Source organism: Cherax quadricarinatus, chromosome 56 (genome assembly GCF_038502225.1).
Source record: "Cherax quadricarinatus isolate ZL_2023a chromosome 56, ASM3850222v1, whole genome shotgun sequence".
Taxonomy (NCBI): Eukaryota; Metazoa; Arthropoda; class Malacostraca; order Decapoda; family Parastacidae; genus Cherax; species Cherax quadricarinatus.
In genome coordinates, this window is record NC_091347.1 from 25,618,408 (window position 1) to 25,645,907 (window position 27,500).

The 27,500-nt window shown below is 45.8% G+C and overlaps 1 protein-coding gene across 2 annotated transcripts in view; it reads left to right on the top strand.

Moving 5' to 3' along the window:
* The window catches only part of Ent2 (Equilibrative nucleoside transporter 2), a 949,180-nt gene that overhangs the window by 725,960 nt on the left and 195,720 nt on the right, over window positions 1-27,500 (top strand). The gene's annotated exons all lie outside the window — the stretch shown is intronic.

Genomic DNA, 27,500 nt, shown 5'->3' on the forward strand with positions numbered 1-27,500 from the left:
GGAGTCGATGTGATCACATCGGCTCCATTCTTCTCTGTACTGGACTGAGGAAGCCACTGATTGGCGAAACGTGTCCACAGTAAAGATACCCAAGTGTTGCACAAGTGTTTAAATCCCGATCCCAGACCAAGCCTCCCGGTGGATGACCTGATCAACCAGGTTGTTGATCAGGTTGATGATGCAGCGTCTGCACCACAGCCTGGCCGATCAGGTACTGACTTGAGAAACTTGTCCAGTTCCTTTTTTGAAGACAACAAAGGGTCTGTTGGTAATCCCTTATGTATGAGAGAGAGATACATGATTATATACACCTGGAAAATCCTAGAGGGACTAGTAGCAAACTTGCACACGAAAATCACTCTCTCCGAAAGCAAAAGACTCGGCAGACGATGCAACATCCCCCCAATAAAAAGCAGGGGTGTCACTAGCACGTTAAGAGACAACACAATAAGTGTCAGGGGCCCGAGACTGTTCAACTGCCTCCCAGCATACATAAGGGGGATTACCAATAGACCCCTGGTTGTCTTCAAGCAGGCACTGGACAGGCACCTAAAGTCGGCACCTGACCAGCCGGGCTGTGGCTCGTACGTTGAATTGTGTGCAGCCAGCAGTAACAGCCTGGTTGATCAGGCGTTGTTCCACCATGAGGCCTGGTCACAGACCGGGCCGCGGGGGCGTTGACCCCCGGAACTCTCGAGGTACACTCCAGGTAAACAGGAAGACGTTGAAAAGTCTTGGTCCCTTCACACTTATTGAGCCTTTCGTTAGTGTACTCATTGCACCTCTGCTTTTCATTGGGAGTATTTTGCACCGTCTTCCATGCCTCTTACTTTCATGGGGATTAATTTATGTTTGCAAATTTAGGATCAGTCTTGCTAGAATTTTCCAGGTTTATATTATAATGTATCTCTCACGCCTACGTTTCAAGGAGTATAGATCGAAGGACTTCAGTAATTGAAGTGCCTAACTGAATCTATGCAAGCAGTGAAGGTTCTCCGCACATTGTCCAGGTCTGCAATTTCGCCTGGCTTAAGCGGGGCTGTTAGAATACAGCAGTACTCTTGCCTAGAGAGTTTAGAGCAAGTGACTTGAAGAGTATGATTTTGTTAGTATCTCTTGTTTTGAAGGTTCTAGTTATCCACCCTGTTATTTTCCTTCCTTTCTTTGCTTTTGTTCCTTTCTTTGATTGTCTGCCTGGCTTTCCTTGCTTGCCTGGCTTTCCTTGTTTGCCTGACTTTCCTTGCTTGCCTGGCTTTCCTTGCTTACCTGGCTTTCCTTGCTTGCCTGGCTTTCCTTGCTTGCCTGGCTTGCCTCTTGAAGGGGTTCGTGGGATTCCGCTATTCACTGGTGACGGTCTTTAAACAGGTTTAACACGTCTTCTTACATTGCAACCCAGCTGGTTTGCCCAACACTGACACACATGTTGCCTCTAACCCTTGAGGATGTGGTGCATCCATACCAGAGTTTAGGGATGTGGTGTTACATCCTTGTACCTTTGTGATGAAAGACATATACCTGTTACACACCTGTAGCCGGATTCGAGAGTTATTCTTCTTTCGAAGCACAGCCTGTGACCAGACTTTATGGCTGACTACCTGGTCATCCGGGCTGTTGCTGCGAGTGTGCTTCAGGCTGACATAGACATCACAGCCTAGTTGACCAGGTACTGGTAGATGATTATCCAATTTCTTGACAAATGTCAACATTTATTCCGGCTGTGTTTATTATATCTGCTGACAGATATACTTGTCGATATCTGTTGGCAGAAATAGGTCACTAGAAGGTATAGTAAAAAGGCATACAGTACATACCCAGGAGAGTTATGTAACTTAAGTTCTAGGTAATATATTGAGTGTTCAGGTTCTAGGTAATATATTGAGTGTTCAGGTTCTAGGTAATATATTGAGTGTTCAGGTTCTAGGTAATATATTGAGTGTTCAGGTTCTAGGTAATATATTGAGTGTTCAGGTTCTAGGTAATATATTGAGTGTTCAAGTTCTAGGTAATATATTGAGTGTTCAGGTTCTAGGTAATATATTGAGTGTTCAGGTTCTAGGTAATATATTGAGTGTTCAGGGAGTGTTCCGGTTCTAGGTAATATATTGAGTGTTCAGGTTCTAGGTAATATATTGAGTGTTCAAGTTCTAGGTAATATATTGAGTGTTCAGGTTCTAGGTAATATATTGAGTGTTCAAGTTCTAGGTAATATATTGAGTGTTCAGGTTCTAGGTAATACATTGAGTGTTCAGGTTCTAGGTAATATATTGAGTGTTCAGGTTCTAGGTAATATATTGAGTGTTCAGGTTCTAGGTAATACATTGAGTGTTCAGGTTCTAGGTAATATATTGAGTGTTCAGGTTCTAGGTAATATATTGAGTGTTCAGGTTCTAGGTAATACATTGAGTGTTCAGGTTCTAGGTAATATATTGAGTGTTCAGGTTCTAGGTAATATATTAAGTGTTCAGGTTCTAGGCAATATATTGAGTGTTCAGGTTCTAGGTAATATATTAAGTGTTCAGGTTCTAGGCAATATATTGAGTGTTCAGGTTCTAGGTAATATATTAAGTGTTCAGGTTCTAGGCAATATATTGAGTGTTCAGGTTCTAGGTAATATATTAAGTGTTCAGGTTCTAGGTAATATATTGAGTGTTCAAGTTCTAGGTAATATATTGAGTGTTCAGGTTCTAGGTAATATATTGAGTGTTCAGGTTCTAGGTAATATATTGAGTGTTCAGGTTCTAGGTAATATATTGAGTGTTCAGGTTCTAGGTAATATATTGAGTGTTCAGGTTCTAGGTAATATATTGAGTGTTCAGGTTCTAGGTAATATATTGAGTGTTCAGGTTCTAGGTAATATATTGAGTGTTCAGGTTCTAGGTAATATATTGAGTGTTCAGGTTCTAGGTAATATATTGAGTGTTCAGGTTCTAGGTAATATATTGAGTGTTCAGGTTCTAGGTAATATATTGAGTGTTCAGGTTCTAGGTAATATATTGAGTGTTCAGGTTCTAGGTAATATATTGAGTGTTCAAGTTCTAGGTAATATATTGAGTGTTCAGGTTCTAGGTAATATATTGAGTGTTCAGGTTCTAGGTAATACATTGAGTGTTCAGGTTCTAGGTAATATATTGAGTGTTCAAGTTCTAGGTAATATATTGAGTGTTCAGGTTCTAGGTAATATATTGAGTGTTCAGGTTCTAGGTAATACATTGAGTGTTCAGGTTCTAGGTAATATATTGAGTGTTCAAGTTCTAGGTAATACATTGAGTGTTCAGGTTCTAGGTAATATATTGAGTGTTCAAGTTCTAGGTAATACATTGAGTGTTCAGGTTCTAGGTAATATATTGAGTGTTCAAGTTCTAGGTAATACACTGAGTGTTGTTCAAGTTCTAGGTAATACACTGAGTATTGTTCAAGTTCTAGGTAATACATTGAGTGTTGTTCAAGTTCTAGGTAATACATTGAGTGTTGTTCAAGTTCTAGGTAATACATTGAGTGTTGTTCAAGTTCTAGGTAATACATTGAGTGTTGTTCAAGTTCTAGGTAATACATTGAGTGTTGTTCAGGTTCTAGGTAATACATTGAGTGTTGTTCAAGTTCTAGGTAATACATTGAGTGTTGTTCAGGTTCTAGGTAATACATTGAGTGTTGTTCAAGTTCTAGGTAATACATTGAGTGTTGTTCAGGTTCTAGGTAATACATTGAGTGTTGTTCAAGTTCTAGGTAATACACTGAGTGTTCAGGTTCTAGGTAATATATTGAGTGTTCAGAGGATGTTACAGTATTGCATTCAACTGTTTTTTTAACATGTTTACATGTGACTTTATTTTGTGTAACATCGGCAACATGCGTCAGGTTTGCAAATTTCAGAACAGCGTTCAGGTAGTCAAGCAAAGAATCATTTAGGGTGATGTATGTAAGGCGTGGAGCCCGAACCTGATCAGTGTCCATTAGCCAAAAAAGGTCGAACGGTTTGCAACAAAAGTTTTCCCAGAGATGAGATGAAGGCAAAATGAGGAGAGATGTGAATACTGATCTTGGTGGTCTTGGAAAGGAGGAAAGGAATGTAATCACAATGTAAATTTAGAAATTTCAGAGGAACTGGGTGCTAGCGACCACAAATCAATTACATTTAGCATTGAATGGAAGTACGATAGTAGCGATAACTCAGTAACAGTCCCAGATTTTCGCTTAGCAGATTACGATGGGCTTAAAGAACACTTATCATCTGTTGACTGGGGTAACGAAGAGAGCTATCAATATGACAGTTTTCTGAACACTATACATGCTGCTCAAAGAGCGTTTATCCCATATAAAGAAATTAGATCAAATAGAAATGACCCAAAATGGATGAATAATAGGCTCAAATATCTACTAGGGCATAAGAAAGGAATTTATAGGCGTATCAAAAGAGGTGAGGGTCATCTTATGAATCAGTATATTGACATTAAGAGGGACATTAAAAAGGGGATAAGAAAAGCTAAAAGGGACTATGAAATTAAAGTTGCTAGGGATTCTAAAACTAACCCAAAAAGTTTTTTCCAGGTCTATAGAACAAAAGTTAGAGATAAGATAGGTCCCCTTAAAAATAACTATGGGCACCTTACTGACAATGAGAATGAAATGTGCTTGATTTTAAATAATTATTTTCTCTCAGTTTTTACACAGGAAGACACTAACAATATTCCAGTAATTAATTTTTACAGTGGGCTAGAAGAAGATAAATTATGTAACATCACAGTCACTAGTGAGATGGTTGTGAGGCAGATAGACAGACTGAAGCAAAATAAGTCGCCGGGTCCTGATGAGGTTTTTTCAAGGGTTCTTAAGGAATGCAAAATGGAACTCTGTGAACCATTAACTAATATTTTTAATTTATCTCTTCAAACAGGTGTAGTGTCTGATATGTGGAAGATGGCTAATGTAACTCCTATTTTTAAAACAGGGGACAAGTCGTTACCGTCAAATTACCGCCCAATAAGCCTGACCTCAATTGTAGGCAAATTACTAGAGTCAATTATAGCTGAGATTATAAGAAGCCATCTCGATAAGCATAGCTTGATTAATGATACTCAGCATGGATTCACAAGAGGCCGGTCTTGTCTAACTAATTTATTAACTTTCTTCAGTAAAGCTTTTGAGGCTGTTGACCACAATAAAGAATTTGATATTATTTACTTAGATTTTAGTAAGGCTTTTGATAGAGTTCCGCACCATAGACTGTTAAAGAAAGTGGCAGCCCATGGCATTGGGGGAAAAGTGCTCTCGTGGATCGAGTCATGGCTCACTGACAGGAAGCAGAGAGTGTCCATAAATGGGGTTAAATCCGAGTGGGGATCTGTAACAAGTGGCGTTCCACAGGGATCAGTCTTGGGCCCGTTGTTGTTTATAATATATATCAATGATCTTGATGAGGGAATTACTAGTGATATGAGCAAATTCGCCGATGACACAAAGATAGGTAGGATAATTGATTCAAACGTAGATGTTAGGGAACTTCAGGAGGACTTAAACAAACTCTATTCTTGGTCAGAAAAGTGGCAGATGCAGTTCAATGTAGATAAGTGCAAGGTTCTGAAGTATAGAATCAGGCTGTTCGAAACGTGGGGGTGTACAAGGGAGTGTAAAGGTTGAAGATAAGGACAGTGGACAGTCTTCTTGTTGGGGGTATATAGGGCCACTGGCAGCTGACGCCGTATCGACGACGCTGGCCAATGGGTGTTAGAAAGTATTGGGTATGTCTTTAGCTTTGGGGTAGTAGAAAAGTGGAATGAACTGTGTGATGAGGTTTTATGAGTAGGTATGACAAGGTCCTGGAGACCAGAACTAAGAGGCGAAGATCAAGAGTTTTCTCGACCCCCACCGTCAACACGCCTGGGTGAGTAATTGTGCTAGGGTTCACGAGGCCAAAAATCAGTAATTCTGATCGAAGGATCTTAGAAGGCGCGGCCAAGAGCCAAGAGTCGACTCTTTCGAACACAGCTCGGTTATTACAGCTGTGTGTGTATACACACACACACATTGTACACAGGTTATTGGCATCAATCCAGGCAGGTAATATCGCTAGAGGATTTACCACAACCTCCAATATAACTCCGTCCTAAGAACGTCTTAAGTATTGCATTGGGCACTCTTTTTACGATGAAGATAACTCGATACAGACTCCCTCACCTTACACACTGGGTCGTGGTAAATTGTGAAGTAGTGAGAGTGTGGGCGAGGGGTGTTGGCTTGCTGATTGGTAATGTGTTTGATCGTAGATCTAGGGCAGGGAAGGAGAGAACAGGTGAACCATCAGTGAAAATTGAATTGTTAGATGGGCAGACACGGAACAGCTATGCCAAACATATACCATGTACACACTAAAACACCCATCGTACACTATACCCTAAAAGATAATAATCTTCGAACTAGAGGGAGAGGCATGAGTGACAGAGAAATCGTGCAAGTGAGTTGGAAAATATTTGAAAGAGAGGAAAAGGAGAGTGACAGAGCAGAGATGCAAGATAGGGAGAACATGACAAGCGGGGCCCCTCAAGGATAGGAACCGATTGACGCTCTTGTCCCTAGTATACATAAATGATAGCTAAAAAAGGCACAATACCGTGACTGGAACGATACACAAATAACCCGCACATAAAAGAGAGAAGCTTACGACGACGGTCCAAGTCGGACCGAAACGTCGTCGTAAGCTCTCTTTTTTATGTGCGGGTTATTTGTGTACATAAATGATCTTTGGGAAGAAAGTTTTTCATATATATCATTTACTGATGAACTAAAATTTAAACAGGAATAAATACAACGAACAACAGTGACCAGTATATGTAGACCTGGAAAAGCTATAGAGGTAGTCAGAGAAATCTATACGAGTCCATCCTGAGAAAATGCAATGTTCTGGGACAGCAAGGGAAGACCAGAGACGGAGTACTGCATGTGATGAGAATCTTAAATTGTCATTGAAAGAGAAAGACCTGGGAGTCAGTATCATGCGTACTTGTCTAGGTTAGGGCGTTGGTTAATTAAGCCAGTAGAAGAATTGGACCTGCCTCGCATGGGCCAGTAGGCCTGCCGCAGTGTTCCTTCATTCTTATGTTCTTATGTCTAATACATCGCCAGAGGTGTGCACGTGAACTCTCATCACCTCGGCAAAATATGCAAGACTAGCGGCTTTAAGAAGAACATTGATGAACTTGAACAAATAATACTTTAGGATACGCACACAGTGTATATAAAGTCTATTATATAATAGGTAACCTCAGCATGGAGCCACACCTGATCAATCACATGTTGATATTCAAGAGTCCTGATGGAAATAAATGGTATCAAATACCGACACAGTGGAAATATAAACACATATGCAGTATAATGTGATCCTTTATTGACAACGTTTCACCCACACAGTGGGCTTTTTCAAGTCACACACTTGAAAAAGCCCATTGTGTGGGTGAAACGTTGTCAATAAAGGATCACATTATACTGCATATGTGTTTGTATTTCCAAGAGTCCTGATGTTTGCTAAACTACTCGTCTGGGTAATAAAAGCTGTGAGAGAGACCAGGAGAACTGAACCTGACGGACCTGGAGGAGAGAAGTGTTAAGAAATATACGAGTCTCGTGTAAAACAAAAGCTAAGAGGAATAGACAGGGATAGGATTGTTTACTAGGAGGCATATAAACGCTAAAGACAAGAATGACTCCATGGACAGTATTTCTACCAGCACTCCTTCTTAACTCTCAACCTAACCTACCTCTCTGTACCCTTACTTAGCACTGTATAGCCCTTGTGGTTTAGCGTTTCTTTTTGATTATAATAATAATAATAATGTACCCTTACTTACCACTACACACACTATCGTCATTGCTCTCCAGTGTACCCTCAAACATTCCTACTATCTTGGGTCCCCAGAGATTTCCCAGCTATTATCCCCTGAAAAGAAGCAAGACAGGGGCAAAATGCTCAGCAATTAGTGAGAGAGAGAGAGAGAGAGAGAGAGAGAGATAATTAGCGTGAGGTATTCAAATGTAGACAGTCACGCCAACAAGTTGAAGAGCTGAAAGAAGGAGGAGAGATAATCGCAGACATGGCCATTGCAGAGATGAAGACTCACAGGAATAAAACAAATGTGATATTTCCAGAGGGGTAGCAAATAGAGAGAGAAGAAATGGAAAACAGATGGTCAAAAACCACTGAAGATATAAGAAATTTGGAACACTTGAATATAGATGTGTGCGGAGATCATGAATAAATCAGCGTAGATAAGTTAGCTTCACCCCATATACACGTGACTGATTTTCAGAGTTCTACCCTCGCAGCCTGTTTGACTAACCAGGCTGTTGTTGCTAATGCCCGCAAACCTATATAGACATTGCAATCAGATCTGAATCGGCTCTGGACTCTGGTCTCCTGGGCCCTGTCATATCTACTCTTGAAGCTGTGGATGGAGGGAACCTATATTACCTTCTTTTCAAATCATCCCGTCTCTCTCTCTCTCTCTCTCTCTCTCTCTCTCTCTCTCTCTCTCTCTCTCTCTCTCTCTCTCTCTCTCTCTCTCTCTCTCTCTCTCTCTCTCTCTCTCTCTCTCTCTCAAAGTGTGTGTACATCTGAATTAAGTACGAAAGTTGAGTCTTGGCTCCTGGTCCCATCACTTCGGCTTTGCGAGGCTAGAAAAACTCGAAACTAGTCACAGGTATATCACAGGTTATTTACTGGTTTCTTTGTGGAAGTTGTTGCTTGAGTAATTACTCTCACTTGAGTGTGTTGTGAGACTGTGGTAGTTGTACCTTGAGTTATTACTGTCACTTGAGTGTGTTGTGAGACTGTGGGAGTTGTTGCTTGAGTATTACTGTCACTTGAGTGTGTTGTGAGACTGGTAGTTATTGCTTGAGTATTACTGTCACCAGAGTGTGTTGTGAGACTGTGGTAGGTGTACCTTGAATTATTACTGCAAGATATATGATCATGTTCCACACCCGTGACTCACCAAGAGAGAGTTGACCCACTCTCACTCTCACTCACCTTCTGTTTTTATACACTCACCTGTGTTTAGACACTCACACCCTGTGTCTCATTATTGGTCAGAATGAGAGCGTGGATCAGTACCACTGTCTTGTAGTACTGAAAGGTGATGGCTGTTTCAGATGTAATATTATCTGTGATAGATAGCAGGTCCGGACGAGCCTGGCCCAGGACCGGGTTGCGAGAGTAGGAAAACTCCCGAAACTCATCAGAGGTATAAGGTATGAGGAATTAAGTATATAAAGGAATGAGGAATTGAAGTGTGAGGCTTCGTCTGCGACTCGGCAATGGACAGTCTAATATATGTACTAGATGAAGAATGAGATGGGATGTGGGACTAGTGCATTCTTGAAGGATTAATTGTATGAGAGGAGACTGTAATAATAATAATAATAATAATAATAATAATAATAATAATAATCTTTATTTCTATGGATACATGATACAACTTATACACACCTAGTTGACACATCATAAGGGTTTTGCCTATAAGATTCCCATCATTTGAAAACGGTAATATACTCAGGATTCGATCACGCATATCAGGAACGGTAGTGTCCCAAATCTGATCCTTGAGGGACCCCACTTGTGATTATCTCTTATCCTGACAGTTCCTCTTGCATCCTTGTCTTCTCTGTCTTCCAGGAAATCCTTCATTCACAGGAACACTTTACATGCCAGATATTACGCAGTTTTGTTCACTTATTTTTTGAAGGACTTTTCTAGCCTGTTTTATGATTTTTTTTTAGCAGGATATTGAAATATTTTTGGTTAAAAGGACATCAGTTTATTCACCCTTGCTTGTGGAGACAAAATGTTGTAGATTAATTATTTCTATTTTTTCTTTTTTTTTTGCATTCTATAATGGCTTTATCGTAACTCAAAAAATAGTTGTAACACCAACATTATTCTGGAAACGTTTCGCCACACAGTGGTTTCTTCAGTCCAGCGCAGAAAGAGGGCGGAAGACGAGGAGGAGGTGTTCGAGGTGATCAGTCCCTCAGCCTGGAGTCGCTGAGCGGATGGTTTTGTATGCCTCCTGCAGGCATATTTATGTTCCTGGAGACGCATCTTTATCTTTGATATGCTTCTGATAAGTTCCGAGAGCTTTTCTACTCCCGGAGTCTGGCCATGGGCCAGGCTTGTTTGATGCTTGCCTGGTCAACCAGGCTGTTGCTGTTGAAAGCCCGCAGCCCCACATATGCATCACAGCCTGGTTGATCTGGCACCTGGTGAAGATATATGTAGATCTCTGCTAGAGTGGATCAATTACGAAACTAAGGAAGCTAAGGCTTCAGGGTCCCTAATCCCGAAAGGGCCCGAGAAGCTTAAGCTTCAGGGCCCCTAATCCCGGAGGGGCCCCCAAAAACTTAACTTTGAGGGCCTTTAATCCCTGAGGGGCCCCAGAAGCAACTTTAGTCCAACGTGCTTCAAATTTTTGGGTCTGTTGTATGAGGAGGAGTTGCGATGGGGCCCCCAAAAACAGTTGAAGCTTTAAGGCTCCAAAAATGTAGGTCCGCCACTGGGTCTCTGGAAGCACCAGACGAGCCTGGCCCATGGCCGGGCTCCGAGAGTAGTAAGAATCTCGAAACTCGTCAAAGGTACATCAAAGGTAAAGGAATTCCTCACCAAGTATCTCCAGCAGTTTGTCCTTCCTTTCGTGTTTCGAGAGTTCCTCTTGTTGTTTTTTCTATGTAGGTCTGTTATTTACCGTGAGTATTCTTCGTTATTGATTTTGTTCTATGGTAGCTTTTCCTCTTGTCATTTGTCTTCGTGTGTAGCTTTGGTTCTGTCATAGCTTTTCGGTATTATATACCATTCTTGTACTACTACTACTACTACTACTACTACTACTACTACTACTACCACCACCTCTTCCTGCCTATATATAGCCGTCCTGCTTCACTTCTGGTTAGTGTGACTTTGTAAATGGTCCAAGTCGGACCGAAACGTCGTCGTAAGCTTCTCTCTTTTATGTGCGGGTTATTTGTGTATCGTTCCAGTCACGGTATTGTGCCTTTTTTTTTTGTTATTTATAGTTTTTCCTTCTGTGTTGTTTTCAAGATTGTGTGTGTGTGTGTGTGTGTGTGTGTGTGTGTGGGCTTCCCTTCGTACCCATGCATGGGGTGTTTGTGTGTGTGTGTACACAGGGGATCTCTCGTGTTACTCTGCTCAGTGACTGGCTGTGTTTATGCACTACACACCACGACACTGCTACACTGCTACATGCCACCACACTGCTACACACCACCACACTGCTACACACCACCACACTGCTACACACCACCACACTGCTACACACCACCACACTGCTACACACCACCACACTGCTACACACCACCACACTGCTACATACCACCACACTGCTACACACCACCACACTGCTACACACCACCACACTGCTACATACCACCACACTGCTACACACCACCACACTGCTACACACCACCACACTGCTACACACCACCACACTGCTACACACCACCACACTGCTACATACCACCACACTGCTACACACCACCACACTGCTACACACCACCACACTGCTACACACCACCACACTGCTACACACCACCACACTGCTACACACCACCACACTGCTACACACCACCACACTGCTACATACCACCACACTGCTACACACCACCACACTGCTACACACCACCACACTGCTACACACCACCACACTGCTACATACCACCACACTGCTACACACCACCACACTGCTACACACCACCACACTGCTACATACCACCACACTGCTACACACCACCACACTGCTACATACCACCACACTGCTACACACCACCACACTCCTACACTGCTACACATCACCACACTGCTACACACCACCACACTCCTACACTGCTACACACCACCACACTGCTACACTGCACCTGGTCTTTACTTCTTTTGGTGTCGTTCTTACTTTTAATCTTCCCTCTTTTCCTCCTCTTACTCACTCCTTCAGCTTCCTCGTCTAAGAGATTTAAGAGGACTCGAACCTCCTAATTCTCCCCAGCTATGCCTCCTCTTACTCTTGGCAATGATGGTATTAATTAAGTGTATTCAGGTACAGCTGCACATAAGTATACTTATGTAAATTGTCATACATAACAATGTATGTGTATATAACCTGGGATAACCTGAAAAAAGTCCGTCCGAGTGACTTATTTCCATTGATGGGTTGGTAGTGATGGTGGTGGAGGTGCCTGTGTTGGTGGTGATGGTGTTAGTAGTGGTGGAGGGGTTGGTAGTGATGGTGGTGGAGGTGCCTGTGTTGGTGGTGATGGTGTTAGTAGTGGTGGAGGGGTTGGTAGTGATGGTGGTGGAGGTGCCTGTGTTGGTGGTGATGGTGTTAGTAGTGGTGGAGGGGTTGGTAGTGATGGTGGTGGAGGTGCCTGTGTTGGTGGTGATGGTGTTGGTAGTGGTGGTGTTGGTAGTGATGGTGGTGGAGGTGCCTGTGTTGGTGGTGATGGTGTTGGTAGTGGTGGTGTTGGTAGTGATGGTGGTGGAGGTGCCTGTGTTGGTGGTGATGGTGTTGGTAGTGGTGGTGTTGGTAGTGATGGTGGTGGAGGTGCCTGTGTTGGTGGTGATGGTGTTGGTAGTGGTGGAGGGGTTGGTAGTGATGGTGGTGGAGGTGCTTGTGTTGGTGGTGATGGTGTTAGTAGTGGTGGAGGGGTTGGTAGTGATGGTGGTGGAGGTGCCTGTGTTGGTGGTGATGGTGTTGGTAGTGGTGTAGGGGTTGGTAGTGATGGTGGTGGAGGTGCCTGTGTTGGTGGTGATGGTGTTGGTAGTGGTGGTGTTGGTAGTGATGGTGGTGGAGGTGCCTGTGTTGGTGGTGATGGTGTTGGTAGTGGTGGTGTTGGTAGTGATGGTGGTGGAGGTGCCTGTGTTGGTGGTGATAGTGTTGGTAGTGGTGGAGGGGTTGGTAGTGATGGTGGTGGAGGTGCCTGTGTTGGTGGTGATGGTGTTGGTAGTGGTGGAGGGGTTGGTAGTGATGGTGGTGGAGGTGCCTGTGTTGGTGGTGATGGTGTTGGTAGTGGTGGAGGGGTTGGTAGTGATGGTGGTGGAGGTGCCTGTGTTGGTGGTGATGGTGTTGGTAGTGGTGGAGGGGTTGGTAGTGATAGTGGTGGAGGTGCCTGTGTTGGTGGTGATGGTGTTGGTAGTGGTGGAGGGGTTGGTGGTGATGGTGGTGGAGGTGCCTGTGTTGGTGGTGATGGCGTTGGTAGTGGTGGAGGGGTTGGTAGTGATGGTGGTGGAGGTGCCTGTGTTGGTGGTGATGGTGTTAATAGTGGTGGAGGGGTTGGTAGTGATGGTGGTGGAGGTGCCTGTGTTGGTGGTGATGGTGTTGGTAGTGGTGGAGGGGTTGGTAGTGATGGTGGTGGAGGTGCCTGTGTTGGTGGTGATGGTGTTGGTAGTGGTGGAGGGGTTGGTGGTGATGGTGGTGGAGGTGCCTGTGTTGGTGGTGATGGCGTTGGTAGTGGTGGAGGGGTTGGTAGTGATGGTGGAGGTGCCTGTGTTGGTGGTGATGGCATTGGTAGTGGTGGAGGGGTTGGTAGTGATGGTGGTGGAGGTGCCTGTGTTGGTGGTGATGGCGTTGATAGTGGTGGAGGGGTTGGTAGTGATGGTGGTAGAGGTGTTTGTGATGGTGTTGGTAGAGGTGGATGGGTTGGTAGTGATGGTGGTAGAGGTGCTTGTGATGGTGTTGGTAGAGGTGGAGGGGTTGGTAGTGATGGTGGTAGAGGTGCTTGTGATGGTGTTGGTAGAGGTGGAGGGGTTGGTAGTGATGGTGGTAGAGGTGCTTGTGATGGTGTTGGTAGAGGTGGAGGGGTTGGTAGTGATGGTGCTAGAGGTGCTTGTGATGGTGTTGGTAGAGGTGGAGGGGTTGGTTGTGATGGTGGTAGAGGTGCTTGTGATGGTGTTGGTAGAGGTGGAGGGGTTGGTAGTGATGGTGGTAGAGGTGCTTGTGATGGTGTTGGTAGAGGTGGAGGGGTTGGTAGTGATGGTGGTAGAGGTGCTTGTGATGGTGTTGGTAGAGGTGGAGGGGTTGGTAGTGATGGTGGTGGAGGTGCCTGTGTTGGTGGTGATGGTGTTGGTAGTGGTGGAGGGGTTGGTAGTGATGGTGGTGGAGGTGCCTGTGTTGGTGGTGATGGCGTTGGTAGTGGTGGAGGGGTTGGTAGTGATGGTGGTGGAGGTGCCTGTGTTGGTGGTGATGGCGTTGGTAGTGGTGGAGGGGTTGGTAGTGATGGTGCTAGAGGTGCTTGTGATGGTGTTGGTAGAGGTGGAGGGGTTGGTAGTGATGGTGGTAGAGGTGCTTGTGATGGTGTTGGTAGAGGTGGAGGGGTTGGTAGTGATGGTGGTAGAGGTGTTTGTGATGGTGTTGGTAGAGGTGGATGGGTTGGTAGTGATGGTGGTAGAGGTGCTTGTGATGGTGTTGGTAGAGGTGGAGGGGTTGGTAGTGATGGTGGTAGAGGTGCTTGTGATGGTGTTGGTAGAGGTGGAGGGGTTGGTAGTGATGGTGCTAGAGGTGCTTGTGATGGTGTTGGTAGAGGTGGAGGGGTTGGTTGTGATGGTGGTAGAGGTGCTTGTGATGGTGTTGGTAGAGGTGGAGGGGTTGGTAGTGATGGTGGTAGAGGTGCTTGTGATGGTGTTGGTGGAGGTGGAGGGGTTGGTAGTGATGGTGGTAGAGGTGCTTGTGATGTGTTGGTAGAGGTAGAGGGGTTGGTAGTGATGGTGGTAGAGGTGCTTGTGATGGTGTTGGTAGAGGTAGAGGGGTTGGTAGTGATGGTGGTAGAGGTGCTTGTGATGGTGTTGGTGGAGGGGTTGGTAGTGATGGTGATAGAGGTGCTTGTGATGGTGTTGGTAGAGGTGGAGGGGTTGGTAGTGATGGTGGTAGAGGTGCTTGTGATGGTGTTGGTAGAGGTGGAGGGGTTGGTAGTGATGGTGGTAGAGGTGCTTGTGATGGTGTTGGTAGTGGTGGAGGGGTTGGTAGTGATGGTGGTAGAGGTGCTTGTGATGGTGTTGGTAGAGGTGGAGGGGTTGGTAGTGATGGTGGTAGAGGTGCTTGTGATGGTGTTGGTAGTGGTGGAGGGGTTAGTAGTGATGGTGGTAGAGGTGCTTGTGATGGTGTTGGTAGAGGTGGAGGGGTTGGTAGTGATGGTGGTAGAGGTGCTTATTATGGTGTTGGTAGAGGTGGAGGGGTTGGTAGTGATGGTGGTAGAGGTGCTTGTGATGGTGTTGGTGGAGGTGGAGGGGTCGGTAGTGATGGTGGTAGAGGTGCTTGTGATGGTGTTGGTAGAGGTAGAGGGGTTGGTAGTGATGGTGGTAGAGGTGCTTGTGATGGTGTTGGTGGAGGTGGAGGGGTTGGTAGTGATGGTGGTAGAGGTGCTTGTGATGGTGTTGGTAGTGGTGGAGGGGTTGGTAGTGATGGTGGTAGAGGTGCTTGTGATGGTGTTGGTAGAGGTGGAGGGGTTGGTAGTGATGGTGATAGAGGTGCTTGTGATGGTGTTGGTAGAGGTGGAGGGGTTGGTAGTGATGGTGCTAGAGGTGCTTGTGATGGTGTTGGTAGAGGTGGAGGGGTTGGTAGTGATGGTGATAGAGGTGCTTGTGATGGTGTTGATGGTGGAGGTAGATGGAAGAAGCAAGCCAAGGCGAAGTAACATATGTGTTGGCAGTGAAGTTAATAGATCATTTGGCTTCATATCAAGAAGTATAAGTAACAGAAGTCTCAGGGTTGTGCTCCACCTTTGTCATTATTTAAGTTGTAACTTGACCTATCATCACAAAGGTCTGGTATTGGTTATTTTGACCAGTATATATCAGAATTGTTATGAAAACTAAAGTCACAGTACCGTGGGTGGAACAGTTCACAAGTAACAAGTCACAATACCGTGGGTGGAACAGTTCACAAGTAACAAGTCACAATACCGTGGGTGGAACAGTTCACGAGTAACAAGTCACAATACCGTGGGTGGAACAGTTCACGAGTAACAAATCACAATACCGTGGGTGGAACAGTTCACAAGTAACAAGTCACAATACCGTGGGTGGAACAGTTCACGAGTAACAAGTCACAATACCGTGGGTGGAACAGTTCACAAGTAACAAGTCACAATACCGGGGGTGGAACAGTTCACGAGTAACAAGTCACAATACCGGGGGTGGAACAGTTCACAAGTAACAAGTCACAATACCGGGGGTGGAACAGTTCACGAGTAACAAGTCACAATACCGTGGGTGGAACAGTTCACAAGTAACAAGTCACAATACCGGGGGTGGAACAGTTCACAAGTAACAAGTCACAATACCGGGGGTGGAACAGTTCACAAGTAACAAGTCACAATACCGGGGGTGGAACAGTTCACAAGTAACAAGTCACAATACCGGGGGTGGAACAGTTCACAAGTAACAAGTCACAATACCGGGGGTGGAACAGTTCACAAGTAACAAGTCACAATACCGGGGGTGGAACAGTTCACAAGTAACAAGTCACAATACCGGGGGTGGAACAGTTCACAAGTAACAAGTCACAATACCGTGGGTGGAACAGTTCACGAGTAACAAGTCACAATACCGTGGGTGGAACAGTTCACAAGTAACAAGTCACAATACCGTGGGTGGAACAGTTCACGAGTAACAAGTCACAATACCGTGGGTGGAACAGTTCACAAGTAACAAGTCACAATACCGGGGGTGGAACAGTTCACGAGTAACAAGTCACAATACCGGGGGTGGAACAGTTCACAAGTAACAAGTCACAATACCGGGGGTGGAACAGTTCACGAGTAACAAGTCACAATACCGTGGGTGGAACAGTTCACAAGTAACAAGTCACAATACCGGGGGTGGAACAGTTCACAAGTAACAAGTCACAATACCGGGGGTGGAACAGTTCACAAGTAACAAGTCACAATACCGGGGGTGGAACAGTTCACAAGTAACAAGTCACAATACCGGGGGTGGAACAGTTCACAAGTAACAAGTCACAATACCGGGGGTGGAACAGTTCACAAGTAACAAGTCACAATACCGGGGGTGGAACAGTTCACAAGTAACAAGTCACAATACCGGGGGTGGAACAGTTCACGAGTAACAAGTCACAATACCGGGGGTGGAACAGTTCACAAGTAACAAGTCACAATACCGGGGGTGGAACAGTTCACGAGTAACAAGTCACAATACCGTGGGTGGAACAGTTCACAAGTAACAAGTCACAATACCGTGGGTGGAACAGTTCACAAGTAACAAGTCACAATACCGGGGGTGGAACAGTTCACGAGTAACAAGTCACAATACCGGGGGTGGAACAGTTCACAAGTAACAAGTCACAATACCGGGGGTGGAACAGTTCACGAGTAACAAGTCACAATACCGTGGGTGGAACAGTTCACAAGTAACAAGTCACAATACCGTGGGTGGAACAGTTCACAAGTAACAAGTCACAATACCGTGGGTGGAACAGTTCACAAGTAACAAGTCACAATACCGTGGGTGGAACAGTTCACGAGTAACAAGTCACAATACCGTGGGTGGAACAGTTCACAAGTAACAAGTCACAATACCGTGGGTGGAACAGTTCACAAGTAACAAGTCACAATACCGTGGGTGGAACAGTTCACACGTAACAAGTCACAATACCGTGGGTGGAACAGTTCACGAGTAACAAGTCACAATACCGGGGGTGGAACAGTTCACGAGTAATTCACAAACCGGACGTGAAATTAGACTTTTCGTTTTATCCGGACCATTATCAGTACACTCACAACTTTGGTCCAGACTCACCGAAACGTTGACAGTACTCGCCGAAACGTGAAAATTAAGCTCCAGTTTAGTGCGTTAGTTGTGAAGAAAAGGAATTTTAATGGTGTGTAACTGGTCCTGGGCCAGGCTTGTCTGGTCCTTGTCTGGTCAACCAGACTGTTGCTGCTGGTGGGAAGGGAAGGCCAGAGGTAGGGAAGAGGGGAAGGCTGAGGCAGGAAGAGGGGAAGGCTGAGGCAGGAAGAGGGGAGGGCAGAGGTAGGGAGAGGAGAGAAGAGTTATGGAGAGGGCCGTAGGGAGAGAGGATAAAGCTAGGGAGTAGGATAGAGATAGGGAGAGGGTAGGGCAGAGCCAGGGAGAGGGGAGGACGCAGGCAGGGTGAATGTGGATGGAGGTAGGGGGAGGGGAGGATGGAGGTAGGGAGAGGGGAGGACGGAGGCAGGGTGAGGGGAGGATGGAGGTAGGGAGAGGGGAGGACGGAGGCAGGGTGAGGGGAGGATGGAGGTAGGGTGAGGGGAGAGGATGCAGCAAATGAGGGGAGAGCGAGTATGTACGGAGCGGACAGTTACGACTCTTAAATAAAATATGTGAGCCAAGAGCGAAGAGGAGGGAGAGGCGGAGGGAAGAGGGAGAATGTGAAGGGAGGAGAGGGAGAGGAAGAAATGATAAGCAAGCTACCTGACATGAGAAAGATATAGAGATAGATAGAGAGAGAGAGAGAGAGAGGGAGAGAGAGAGAGAGAGAGAGAGAGAGAGAGAGAGAGAGAGAGAGAGAGAGAGAGAGAGAGAGAGAGAGAGAGAGAGAGAGAGAGTAACTAACCGAGCGGTTAAGAAAGACCTCTGGTAAGTAAACCTTGACACCGTCACACTAAACATTATAGTCCCTGGTGACTTGAACCTCGCCAGTGTACAGAAGATCAAAGATATCTTTATTGTGTGAACTCCACAAGTTCATACCAGAGAACTCCTAACACTGAACCTCTGCACCTAACCAGTAACTAAAAAAACCTACTAGAAATGAGAATAAACCAGGTTTAATCCTGATAAATGGAAATCCCGTGAGGACCATAACGGTATCCTACACAAGACACGTCACAGTTCATTACAAAAAGGAATCATTATATATGTAGAGAAGGTAAACAATAGTCAACTCGATGGGAAACGTGTACCTTTGATGGCTTTCGAGAGTTTCCCTACACCCGCAGCCCGGCCCTGGGGCAGGCTTGTCTGGTTAACCAGGCTGTTGCTGCTGGGGGCCTTTGGATATTCAGATTTCTGACAAACAGACCAGGCCGTCAGCAGGGAAGTTTGGCCGGCCTACGGCACGTAGAGGAATACTTGAAACCGGTCACCGGTAAAGCACAGGTATATGTAATGTAGAGAGAAAAACACAGGCGGGAGGGTGGAGAGTACTTGTGTTGTGGGTGAAGTATGAGTCTAGGGAGGGGATGGTGAGTAAGTCTACCTGGAGGTCGTTCCGGGGGTCAACGCCCCCGCGGCCCAGTCCTTGACCAGGCCTCCCGGTGAATCAGGGAGGAGATGGTGGGTGAGGGAAGGAATAGTGCGTCGGGGAGGGAATGATGGGTCGTGACTTGATTAGGCTTGATTAGATTTCTATTCTCCAGGTATTTCTGTATCCAAACACTCACCTTTCCTGTTACTCCTGCGTGGTCTTCCTTCTTGTGTGTGTGTGTGTGTGTGTGTGTGTGTGTGTGTGTGTGTGTGTGTGTGTGTGTACTCACCTAATTGTGGTTGCAGGGGTCGAGACTCAGCTCCTGGCCCCGATGTGTGTGTGTGTGTGTGTGTGTTGTACTGCGTCATCTGATATCTTACGGTCGACGAAGATGTAATCTACCCCCCCCTCTCTCTATCTCTATCTCTCTCTCTCTCTCTCTCTCTCTCTCTCTCTCTCTCTCTCTCTCTCTCTCTCTCTCTCTCTCTCTCTCTCTCTCTCTCTCTCTCTCTCTCTCCCTCTGCAGTAACGGTAATGAAACGGGAGAGTGCAGTGTGTAGAAAAGTGTAGAGTGCCACTTGAAATGTCCTCCTCACGCCCTCTTCACCTGTTCAGAGGGGCACTAGAACCGGTTTCGGTGGCGGGGAGGTGAGTGAAGGATGTGAGGCAGATAAGGAAAGAGACAAGTAGAAAGGGAAAAGATCTAGGAAAGATCCCAAGAGGGGAGGAAAGATCTAGGGACGGAGGGAAGGATGCCAAGAAAGTGGGAATGATCTAGGAACGGTGGGAGAGGAAGGGAGAGAGAGAGAGAGAGAGAGAGAGAGAGAGAGACTGGAATGGAAGGAAATAGACAGGGAGAGAGGAAAAAAAGGCAGGGAATGGCAGAAGGAAGTCTGGCACTATAACTGAGGAACCTTCACTCCACACTGGCACACGTGAAGGGTGCCAAGATGACTCTTTTTAACCTACCTAGTGGCTGAAAGCAACGACCGTCATGTCGATCAGGGTATTACTTCCTCACCCACACTTTTGTGATCATTGTCACTGCTTTACGCTCTCTCTCTCTCTCTCTCTCTCTCTCTCTCTCTCTCTCTCTCTCTCTCTCTCTCTCTCTCTCTCTCTCTCTCTCTCTCTCTCTTTCTCTCTCTTTCTCTCTCTCTCTCTCTCTCTCTCTCTCTCTCTCTCTCTCTCTCTCTCTCTCTCTCTCTCTCTCTCTCTCTCTCTCTCTCTCTCTCTCTCTCTCTCCCTCTCTCCCCTCACCTGTCTCCCCGGCTGTGTTACCTCTGCCCCTCCGTCTCTCCCCACCTGTCGCTCCTCTCCCAGCACCCTCTCCTTTCCTCACCAGTCTTACCTCTTCCCATCTACCTTCTCGTCGCCCCACCTGCCCCTTCCCCCCAACCACCACTGCTAGCTAGTTGCTGGTCGTTGGGTTAACTACTATGGGCGTGTTGTTGATAAGAATGTAACAACAATATGTATGCAGTTAACAGCGTTCATTATGCCGCTCCCTCCCTTCCTTCCTCCCTCCCATCATTACGTAGCATGTTTTTTGGCTCTGCTCCCGCTGGCACGGCACTCTCGTCCCTGAGTGCCACAGCTTCATCAAAGCTTGTCATGTCGATGCTTAAACTCTTCCTGGCTGGAGGCCATCTCCAACAGCCTGATTAGCCACACGCTAAGACACGATTAGCGGACGCAGGATCGAACCTGAAAGGTCAGTAGATGTAACAGGAAGATTGGGGAAATGAATATTCAGAATTCTAACATCACAAAGATGAATTATGAACGAAATGAAGATAAGTCTCAGCAGAGCGAAAAGTTGAGCAGGTCAAGGCAGACAAGAAAACTAAGCATAGCTTCGTATTATCTCTTTCACGTGTTATCAATGTATGGAAGTCACTTCGGTAGAAGGAACACAAAAAAATACGGAAGAAATACAGGTGCAGATAATGTTGTTCAATGGTCAGATGAAAACATTAAAGTACACCGGTGACGCATTTCAGCTACATATATGTAGGAAGAATGAAAACGTAAGATGAGCACAGTATACAGTATTATAATCATGGGGAGCACTAAACCCGTAGGATTATACAGCGCACGTAGGGGGGAGGGGATGGAAGGTATTCAGGCTTAATTCATGGAACCGGAGCACAGATCCAATTCCCTAGCTCAAGAGCCCCTCACCAGCGTCATGGAACCTCCTTGATGGGAGCACAGTATACAGACCACAGGTACATCATCTGACAGAGCGTAAGCGTCAGACTTGGGAACAGTTACGCCAGGTAATCTGTGATTTGGAAAACATCTTCGGGTAAATGCAGCAAAAACCAGAAAAAAACGACAAGATGGTTTATGAGAACTTTCAAAACAAGAGAAACAATATCGAGTATGGTATTTTTCAAATCACTTGTGCTTTCCAGACTTGAATATTGTTCTGTATACAGCGCCTCTCAAGGCAGGAGAAATAGCAGAGCTGGAACATGTGTTGAGGTCGTGTACTGCCTGCAAGGAATCTGTAAAACATATACACTATTGGGAACGCCTCAAAGCACTTAGATTATTCTCTCTCTAGATTGCAAAAAGAGAGATATACTTGGCGGTATATATACACGGAAGGTGCTTGAGAGACTAGTCTTTAACCCGCACGCTACTATGACAAATTACTGGAGTGAAAGATGTGAGAATATTAAATAAAGCCATTGAAGAGCTGTGGAGTCGTGGATGCAGTTAGAACACTGTGTCAACATGCGTGGTTCAAGACTCTTCAGCATACTAGCTCCAGATGTCAGAAATATTGCCAGAATGAAGATTGAGGTTTAAAAGAAGCTGAGGGCTATGTGGTCCTGTGGGCCGCTAGACCAAACAGCCTGATTGACCAGGCGTTGTGCAGGGAAGCCTGGTCTCAGGTCGGGCTACATGGGTAGAAGAACCCTCGAAACCGGTCACAGGTGTGACTGGGTCCTAGACTAGGCCTTCCTTTTAGGCTGTTGATGCTAGTTGCATGTACTTCCCAGGAAGAACCACAGAGGAAGGGGTTGGTAGCACGCTACCTACCTACCTACCTACCTACCAACCTACCTAACTACCTACCTGCTTGCCTGCCTGCCTGCCTGCCTGCCTGCCTGCCTGCCTGCCTGCCTACTTGCCTGCCTACTGGCCTGCCTGCCTGCCTACTTGCCTGCCTGACTGCCTGCCTGCCTGCCTGCCTGCCTGCCTGCCTGCCTGCTAGCCTACTTCTCGTTTTCTACCCTTGTAGTACAAGTCCCTTTTAGTGTTTGAATTCCTGTTTGTGAACCTTGTACAGACGGTACTTAGTACACACAGACAACCCGCACGTAAAAGAAACCATACGACGTGACTGGAACAGTCACAGTACCGTGACTAAGGTAGAGACTAAGGTTGCTAGAAACTGAGGTGGGTAGTTATCTCTTCGAGTCAAAGATGTTTAAATGTTTTCTCAACTAAGGCTGTAAAATATGTAGCAAATATTTCGATATCTGCAGTCAGTCTGGGTTGAAGAGAGTTTGGAAGCCCGAGTAGAACTTGAAAGGTAATCTGAGGAACTGGAGCCTCACCACACTATCCACCCAGGTACGGACTCCTCACCGTGATGCTCCTTGTCGTACATTAGTTCAGAAGATTAAGTAAATTGATTAGACACAAGTACAATTATCGTATATATAAATATGTATGTAAATTACCTAGGAAACCCCATCCAAAAACGTCAGACTTACTGCCATTGGGGTCCATGTAATATCTTATTATTTAAAGATGTGGCCAGAAAGATCTAGATATCTGGTACTGGAGAAACATTGTGATAGCAAGAGAGACCACACTTGTTGAAGATCATATTGCCACTATTATTGCTGTCGAGACAGCTCATAAAGACCCACTTTGCTTTTGTGAATAACGCATCAAAGAGAGTCTTCACCCTCCCGTTACTCCAAGAGTCGACTCGAGTTCACTACCAGACTATTACAGCGAAGTTCTACCTTGTTTAACTTGGCTGTTCTTACGTGTTGTCTTGTGGTACAGTGGATTAAGGGTTTAGTAATACCAGATGATAGTACCAATTACCATTACTACAGTGCAGTGCCAAGGAAGTTTAGTTAGGTACAAGAACACATAGGTACCGTTATCATACATAGTGTAAATTACATAGGATAACCCCCCAAAATATCAGAGAAATTAACTTATTTCCATAGGGGTCCTTGACTTATTTCCGTTGGGGTCTTTTACTTATTCCGATTGGAGTTCTCTCTGTTACTCTCGATGTTTCTTCTTTGCGTGTGAGGTTTCGCACACTCACAGCAGCTGTTTGGTGACAGAGGACGTGTGCTGCACTACGTTTAGAGGAATGAACATCTTACCTGTAGATACATGTTGTTTAAAAATAAAAAATAAAATAATTGAACTTATTTCGTCTCCTGGGTTGAACAGGAAGTTGAAGATGGTGGCGTCTGGTATGTGTTTGGTGGTGGTATTAAGTGTTCTCGTTGTTCTGTGTGTGTGTGTGTGTGTGTGTGTGTGTGTGTGTGTGTGTGTGTGTGTGTGTGTGTGTGTGTGTGTGCGTGTGTGTGTATGCGTGTGTGTGTATGTGTGTGTGTCTGTGTGTGTGTTTGTGTGTGTGTGTGTGTGTATGTGTGTGTATGTGTGTGTGTGTGTGTGTATGTGTGTGTGTGTGTGTGTGTGTGTGTGTGTATGTGTGTGTGTGTGTGTATGTGTGTGTGTGTGTGTGTGTGTGTGTGTGTGTGTGTGTATGTGTGTGTGTATGTACTCACCTAGTTGAGGTTGCGGGGGTCGAGTCCGAGCTCCTGGCCCCGCCTCTTCACTGATCGCTACTAGGTCACTCTCCCTGAGCCGTGAGCTTTATCGTACCTCTGCTTAAAGCTATGTATGGATCCTGCCTCCACTACATCGCTTCCCAAACTATTCCACTTACTGACTACTCTGTGGCTGAAGAAATACTTCCTAACATCCCTGTGATTCATCTGTGTCTTTAGCTTCCAACTGTGTCCCCTTGTTACTGTGTCCAATCTCTGGAACATCCTGTTTTTGTCCACCTTGTCAATTCCTCTCAGTATTTTGTATGTCGTTATCATGTCCCCCCTATCTCTCCTGTCCTCCAGTGTCGTCAGGTTGATTTCCCTTAACCTCTCCTCGTAGGACATACCTCTTAGCTCTGGGACTAGTCTTGTTGCAAACCTTTGCACTTTCTCTAGTTTCTTTACGTGCTTGGCTAGGTGTGGGTTCCAAACTGGTGCCGCATACTCCAATATGGGCCTAACGTATACGGTGTACAGGGTCCTGAACGATTCCTTATTAAGATGTCGGAATGCTGTTCTGAGGTTTGCTAGGCGCCCATATGCTGCAGCAGTTATTTGGTTGATGTGCGCTTCAGGAGATGTGCCTGGTGTTATACTCACCCCAAGATCTTTTTCCTTGAGTGAGGTTTGTAGTCTCTGACCCCCTAGACTGTACTCCGTCTGCGGCCTTCTTTGCCCTTCCCCAATCTTCATGACTTTGCACTTGGTGGGATTGAACTCCAGGAGCCAATTGCTGGACCAGTTCTGCAGCCTGTCCAGATCCCTTTGTAGTTCTGCCTGGTCTTCGATCGAGTGTATTCTTCTCATCAACTTCACGTCATCTGCAAACAGGGACACCTCAGAGTCTATTCCTTCCGTCATGTCGTTCACAAATACCAGAAACAGCACTGGTCCTAGGACTGACCCCTGCGGGACCCCGCTGGTCACAGGTGCCCACTCTGACACCTCGCCACGTACCATGACTCGCTGCTGTCTTCCTGACAAGTATTCCCTGATCCATTGTAGTGCCTTCCCTGTTATCCCTGCTTGGTCCTCCAGTTTTTGCACCAATCTCTTGTGTGGAACTGTGTCAAACGCCTTCTTGCAGTCCAAGAAAATGCAATCCACCCACCCCTCTCTCTCTTGTCTTACTGCTGTCACCATGTCATAGAACTCCAGTAGGTTTGTGACACAGGATTTCCCGTCCCTGAAACCATGCTGGCTGCTGTTGATGAGATCATTCCTTTCTAGGTGTTCCACCACTCTTCTCCTGATAATCTTCTCCATGATTTTGCATACTATACATGTCAGTGACACTGGTCTGTAGTTTAATGCTTCATGTCTGTCTCCTTTTTTAAAGATTGGGACTACATTTGCTGTCTTCCATGCCTCAGGCAATCTCCCTGTTTCGATAGATGTATTGAATATTGTTGTTAGGGGTACACATAGCGCCTCTGCTCCCTCTCTCAATACCCATGGGGGAGATGTTATCTGGCCCCATTGCCTTTGAGGTATCTAGCTCACTCAGAAGCCTCTTCACTTCTTCCTCGGTTGTGTGCACTGTGTCCAGCACTTGGTGGTGTGCCCCACCTCTCCGTCTTTCTGGAGTCCCTTCTGTCTCCTCTGTGAACACTTCTTTGAATCTCTTGTTGAGTTCTTCACATACTTCCCGGTCATTTCCTGTTGTCTCTCCTCCTTCCTTCCTTAGCCTGATTACCTGGTCCTTGACTGTTGTTTTCCTCCTGATGTGGCTGTACAACAGTTTCGGGTCAGATTTGGCTTTCGCTGCTATGTCATTTTCATATTGTCTTTGGGCCTCCCTTCTTATCTGTGCATATTCATTTCTGGCTCTACGACTGTTCTCCTTATTCTCCTGGGTCCTTTGCCTTCTATATTTCTTCCATTCCCTAGCACACTTGGTTTTTGCCTCCCTGCACCTTTGGGTAAACCATGGGCTCATCCTGGCTTTTTCATTACTCCTGTTACCCTTGGGTACAAACCTCTCCTCAGCCTCCTTGCATTTTATTGCTACATATTCCATCATCTCATTAACTGGTTTCCCTGCCAGTTCTCTGTCCCACTGAACCCCGTTCAGGTAGTTCCTCATTCCTGTGTAGTCCCCTTTCTTGTAGTTTGGCTTCATTCGTCCTGGCCTTCCTGCTTCTCCCTCCACTTGTAGCTCTACTGTGTATTCGAAGCTTACAACCACATGGTCACTGGCCCCAAGGGGTCTTTCATATGTGATGTCCTCGATATCTGCACTACTGAAGGTGAATACTAAGTCCAGCCTTGCTGGTTCATCCTCTCCTCTCTCTCTTGTAGTGTCCCTTACGTGTTGGTACATGAAGTTCTCCAGTACCACCTCCATCATCTTAGCCCTCCAAGTATCTTGGCCCCCATGTGGGTCCAAGTTCTCCCAATCTATCTCCTTGTGGTTAAAGTCACCCATGATCAGGAGCTTTGCCCTGCATGCATGAGCTCTTCTGGCCACTCTAGCCAGTGTGTCAACCATCGCTCTATTGCTCTCGTCGTACTCTTGCCTTGGCCTCCTGCTGTTCTGTGGTGGGTTATACATCACTGCTATTACCACCTTGGGACCTCCAGAGTGAAGTGTTCCCACTATGTAATCACTTTCTTCTCCGCTATCTTCTCTCTCCAGCTCATCAAAATTCCAGCGATTTTTGATCAGCAACGCCACTCCTCCACCCCCCCTGTTCCCTCTGTCTTTCCTCAGGATTTGGTATCCCGTTGGAAAGATGGCATCTGTTATCATACCTGTAAGCTTGGTTTCTGTGAGAGCTATGATGTCCGGTGATGCTTCTTTGACTCTTTCTTGCCACTCCTCCCACTTATTTGTTATTCCATCAGCGTTTGTGTACCATACCTTCAGTTTCCTTTCCAACACTGTGGTTTGGGGGGCCTGTGAGGGTGGGAGACCTGGTGGCATACTGTGGGGTTCTATAGCTTGGTGTTGGGTGGAGGCTGTGGGTATGGATTGTAGGGTGTGTTGGGATGGTGTGATAGGTTGTGTGGTTCTGAGAGTAGTTGTGTGTGTGCTTGCCCTTGCTGTTCTGTCCTGCTCTGACTGACCTCTGCTGGTTCCCTCCTTGTCTCTTTTCCTAGCTCCTTTCGCTTTTTTGTCCTCTCCCTCAGCTGCTGTCGTTCTGATTTTGTTCTGTCTCTGTCTAGGAACACCCTCTTGTACTCTTCCGAGTATTTCAATCGTGGTTTCTCTTGGAGGATCCTGTTCCGCACTGTTTCCGTCCTGAGAATCAGCTTGATTGGTCGGTTTCTCACCTTCGAGTACCCCCCTATTCTCTGAAAATTTACAATCTCGTCCCTCTCTTCACCTATTTCTGTTATGATTTTCTCAATCTCCTTCCTTTCTTCCTGCTTCCTTTCAGTGTGTGTCCTTTCCTCTCTCTCCTGAAGCCCATGGATAAACACTGATTTTGCCCTTTCTTCC